Below are 6,000 nucleotides of genomic sequence, written 5' to 3'. Positions count from 1 at the left end.
GTACTATTTCTTCCGGAGGGGGTGTTGGGTGGTCCATTCCCGAGGTCGCTTGATGTCCCTCGTTAGTGAGCTGTAAAATCCAGAACTTTGCCTACTTCCGGGTTCCTGCAGTTGGGGGTGGAGAGAGGGAAGAAGAATGGAAGGGAAAAAAAGGAGGATGTAGGTGAATGACACAACATTTAAAGCTGGATTTTACTCCATCAAGAAGTAACCACAGACTTACCGACCTTTATGGTTTACTGATATATATTACCCATTAACCAGCCCCTAAATGAATTAATACAACCCTCATATTGCCTTCCTTCATTTATAGCAAATTTAGATACAAGTAAACAAAAGGACGAGGAACTGGGACATTGCTCACTCCGTCATCACAGATGGGAGGGGAGGACCACGTGTGCCACCAAAACACAGGGAGATACGGCCAAGATATCTGGACATAAGACATTCCTGGCGAATCCGATTAGTCGTAAACTCCTCAGGCCAAAGTGCTGAGGAATACCGACCTTACCTTTTCTTCTTAGGTAAATTCTAGACACGCGTACCAATGATTTAACGACAGTAAATGTTCAATAACGAAATCTGTCTGAGTTAAAATTGTCGAAATAAAAGAAAGTTACTGATAAAATGCAACTATTATTCCTTTATCGTGGTCATAAATATCTTACGTTTTATAATCAAGATCCCAATGAATATGTTCATGGTAATTATATACCGTCTATATACAGTATATATATATATATATATATATATATATATATATATATATATATATATATATATATATATATATATATATATGCCATCATCATCCACAATACGGTGACATTACCAAGTAATAATTGCTCTTAAAATTGGTTGATAAAGTTATTAAACGATACTGTTAACAACTGATACAAGGTTTTGTTCTACAAAGGCATAAAAGCAGATCAATGGTAAAGGACTTGTCATAAAACTGCACTCATTTTTGGTCACCAATACATCATTTTTCCTTTACCATGCTGATATAGAAGGACAACAAACCTATCGTTCATCATGGTGCATCACCTTCCGTTTAACCTCGTGGAATATGTTAGGAAATCCTTGGGCACTGGTAGGAAGAATATACTAGATTCTTTTTCCTTCGGCTTTTCCCAAAGGTCACATGATAGAAGAGTGCTTAGTGCTTCTTTCCTTCTCCTGTTCCCCTTATGGTCACACTGGCAGGAAAATACTTCTCCACTTCGAAATCTCAGCTACCCAGGAGCCGGAGTCACCACCCTGTTCACTCCTCAACGGAAGACTAATGACGCAGGGGAGGAAGGAGGTCGTCGGATCATTCGGAAGAGGGCATCAAGTTTTAAAGAGAAGTGTTAAGTCGTCCACTTGTCCCCGCGCACTATCAATGTGTGTTTATACTCACGCAGTCTTGAAACGAGAAATTACAATTGGTTAGGAGGTGATTTAGTGGCAGTAAGAGGCTGGTTTATGGGAGTTTGAGGGCTGGCGGGAGCGTCCCACGGTGGCCGGGCGTCCCACGAGCGCCAGGGAGTCCTACAGGGCCTGGCAAAGACCGGGGCCGCAACCTTCTCCCAATGGCTCGCCCGAGAGAGGAAATTACTGGCATTCCCTGGCAGGCTGGAAAAGTTTAATTTGGGAGAAAGGAATCCCAGCAAACGAAAAAGTTAAACTGCATACACATACACTAACCAAGAGAGGAAACCACAATCATTCCGTGGTAGACCGTATGAGTTTATAAACAAAAGAGAGAGAGAGAGAGAGAGAGAGAGAGAGAGAATTCACCGCAAAGGATATTTTATTTAGCGTACCATAAAACTATATCACCTTCATACGTCATAAAGGTTACAAACTGCATGTACACATCTAAGAGGTCATGAAGCCACTTGTAACAAAAAAATAAAGCCTTAAAAGAAGTCGTGTTTACTCTCTCAGGGCAAAGTTCAGATATCACTGGGATCTCTTTCAGCTGTGCAAAAACATACAAATGCCAAGGAGTGCATATACAGTTAATGTTTTTCTCTTCCCCACGAAACCAGATACACACACTCCCATACTCACGCAAGCACTAATTTGATACTCAGAGCTATTCCACACAGCACCTCCTTCGATGTAGACCTAATTATTAACTCAATTTTGCTTTGCTCGTTCATACCAGGTACCATTATAAACACTACCATCTCCATGCATTACTTTCATAATGAGAATCACAGTCAGTGTCACATTACATTCTCTGTAATATATTTTTCATACTGCTGCTTTTTTTTTTTTTAGAGGAAAAATAAAACAAACATACATAGGAATATCCGCATTTCCTCTTTCATGAGAACATCAATTCATTATTCAAAATTACAGCCTCTACTGCATACCATCATATTCGACCTATTTAATCGTTATAGTTTTGTTTCCTCATCCACACAAAATCAGATACTCTCTCTCTCTCTCTCTCTCTCTCATTCCACTGCGTATTTATGCGACACCACTAAGTTCTCTGATGGGCCGATTTCTTCAACATCACAAATCTTGCGAAGGGCGTGTCTCCCTCCCTAGCGCCAGACGGAAGGGTGTGGCCTGGGGCGGCGAAGGAGGAGCCAAATGCCCGAGGGGAGGGGTAAGGGGGCGTGGGGAGGGGTGACGGGGACAAGGGGAGGTTCTCACGAGTGGAGGGCAGGGCGCGGAGCCAAGGGTACCCAGGGTGGCGGAAGTGGGGCTGAATGCTTTAGCGGGTCGAGGGAAAGGCTAGGGTGAGGGTAGCAGGTTTTAAGATGAGGGTGGTGGGTTGCGTTGAGGGTGAAGATGGTAGGGTGAGGATACTGTGTTGGGTTGGGCTGAGGGTGAGGGTTGGGTGAGGATAAGGCGTTGGGTTGAGGATAATGAGTTGGGTGAAGGTGACGGTGGTAGGTTAAGAGCAATGAGTACTGTAGGGGTAACAGTTGATGGTGGAAGCTGAGGATATTAAGTAGGGTGAAGGTAACGGGTTAAGGCAATGACTAGGGTGGGAGTGAGAGTGAGGATAGGCTAAGGGTGAGCGCGAGGGTAGAGGGTTGTAAGCAATGGACAGGGTAATGGTGAAGGTGGTGACTCGAGGGTGGAAGATGGGTAGGAGTGTAAGTGATGGGCCGACAGTGAAAGTAACGAAGAGGAAGTGAGGTATGGGTTGATGATTGATTATTCAGAGTAAAAGAGTAAAGGTGTAAGACTAACTAAAAAAAAAAAAAAAATAGCATGAAAGATACGGCCCAAAGAGAAGAAGATGCCTGAAGAACAGCAACTGGATGAGTGGTGGAATGAAAGTGAGTGACTGCTGGTGACTAAATGAAAGTGTAAGGATATATGAATGACCTGGAGGAGGAGTACTCAATTGATGAACGTGAAGGGTAGCTACAGGATGAGAGTGATGGGGTGCGAGAGCCAGTAACTGCTGAAGGTGAGAATTTCTGACAGAGGTAAAGGTGGCAATGGATGGCCAAAAGTAAAAACATCGTTGAAGGAAAGGGTTCAAGAGTAAGTTTGACGAGGGCGGAATAGGGTGAAAATGAAGATCAAGCATAGTAAATCTAAGAGTATTATCAATAGTAAGAACAAAAACAATAATAAAAATAAGCAGTAAGACTTACAAGATATCTGGCTAAAATCGACTAACACCAAGAAGAAAATACGAGAGATATAAAAACACAATCTTCATTAATTTGAGGAGCTATTATGCGAGAGGGGAGGAGCAGCGACCGAGCAATAAAGATAAACAACGAGTGAAAATAAACATACTACTAGATTAAGCTGCATAAGAGGAAATATAACTAATGTATAAAAGGACAGGGGGAAGAGCTGTACAAACTATTATAATCGATCAAAGAGAGACCGCAGGGGAAGATATTAAGAAAGATGAGGAAAAATGAGCAAGTAGACAGCGAAAAAGAAACTAAAAATAGACCCAACAGGGAAATAAAAAAAATGAGAATGAAAGACGAAGATATAGGAAAGCTAGAGAAAGATGTGAAAGACGTATGTACATAGTAAAGTCGATGTGAACGGTGTGGAGATGGAGAAAAGAATGACTGCAGAAGAGAGGAAAGATTAAAGTGGAATGAAAATTGTTACTAGAATATATCAATGCAGTTGATGAAAATGACAGAAAGAAAGCATATAACAAAACCAGAGGAAACACAGGGGGAAGGTAAACACAAAACTGAAAGAATAGTTATGCATTTATCTAACGCCAAGACAAGAACGACGAAGGGAAGCGAAAAGAAATGAAAAATGGCTAAGAAAAGACGGTGATGAGAGAGAAAATAATAAATACCAAATGGAATAATATAAGAAGGGAATGATGTCGAAAGAACAGAAAGACAAATTACAAATATCGACGAAACAAAATCAGAAGAATAAATGTAAAATGGAGGAAAGTGGGCAGTCGATTGAAAAGGGATGGTAAAATAATTGTCATGGGAAGAAAAGTGAAAAATGACTGAATGGGGAAGCAAATGACGAACACTGAGGGGACAGGAAACGCAAAATAAGAGACAAGAATAAATATGTGGAGAATGATTGTCGAAGGGAAAAAGAATCAAATCAGGGAGAAGGGGAAAGGACTAGAGAGAAAGAATAAACGCCATGGATAAACAGATATACATAACAGAAAAAAATGTCACTGGAAACACGAGAGAGAGAATGAAAGTCTGGGATATAAGAGATGAAGCTAAGAAAAGAAAGGACGTCGATAGGAAGAGGATGGGAAGCGGAAAGATGAGAAAAGAGGATGGGGAGAAGTGGGGTTTAGAAGATGGAAGCAGGAAGGAGAAAATGTGAGAAGGAGGGACGAGGCTGGGCAAGAGGAGGAGCAAGGGAGAACAGGGGAAGGGGAGAGGTGAGGGGAGAATGGGGTGGGGGAAGGAAAGTAAAGGCTAAGGGGAAAAAGACCAAAGAGTATGGGAAAGGAATGTAGGGAATATATGAAGGGTACTGGGAGAAATAAGAAGGGAAGAAAATGGGAAGGAAAGCTACCAGGGTAGTGAGAAAAGGAGAGAGAAAGCTTTGGGGAGAGAAGAACTGGTGTGTGTGTGTGTGTGTGTGTGTGTGTGTGTGTGTGTGTGTGTGTGTGTGTGTGTGTGTGTGTGTGTGTGTGTGCCTAAGCCATGAGAGGAAAAATGAGCAACTGGCACTGAGGGAGGGCGAACAAATGGAGCAGCAGCAGCAGCAACACCCGTCTGGCCAACAGTTGGATATAATGGTAATTGATGACGGACGGCCACACAGCCACTTGGGGGTGGGGGGGGTTGGAGTTCTCTCTCTCTCTCTCTCTCTCTCTCTCTCTCTCAGCCAATAACCTCAGACCCTCTAAGAAACAATACTCGAACTTCGATTTTAATTAAGCAGAGCATCTAAATACTGTACTTACACCCCAAAATTTATGTTTATTCTAATTCAATTTCATTTCGTAATATTCACAATAAAGCAATTAATCATGCAGCTGTTTGGATTTTACAACAACAAGCGACAACAAACATATAATCAATGAAAGACCAGAAGCCTCTCCCAGTTTTCTTCACTCCGATCTCCTGGTTGTTAGCCTGCCATAGCCCAACACGAAAAACTTATCAATTTTATCCTTCCATCTGGTCCTCCATCCATCTAGCTCTCATACTCCATCTTGAGGTTCTACTCTCTTATCTAAATAGCCCATCTGTTATCTGTTCTGTGAAGGAGTCGCCTGCCCATACCAGTATCTTTATTCATTTTTTTTTTTTTTTGGCTGTAAATGTATCGTTCACTTTATTCATTCCCATCCTGAATAATCTCTCACGCTGATGTAGCATGAAGTTGCACTAAAGTCATTTTTATTTATTTATTTATTTATTTTTTTTTACGAAGCAATGAACGATTCTTCCCTAGGACATCAAGCAAAGCAAACGTGCATGATATGAAATGTTAAAGATGGAAGAAGTAACTTTCTGAAATATAATAACTTTTGTAGCAGAATAAGGTCTCTCTCTCTCTCTCTCTCTC

The sequence above is a fragment of the Coenobita brevimanus genome, chromosome 66 (genome assembly GCF_032717465.1).
Source record: "Coenobita brevimanus isolate Jiangsu-jjx chromosome 66, ASM3271746v2, whole genome shotgun sequence".
Taxonomy (NCBI): Eukaryota; Metazoa; Arthropoda; class Malacostraca; order Decapoda; family Coenobitidae; genus Coenobita; species Coenobita brevimanus.
This window is presented reverse-complemented; position numbering follows the sequence as displayed.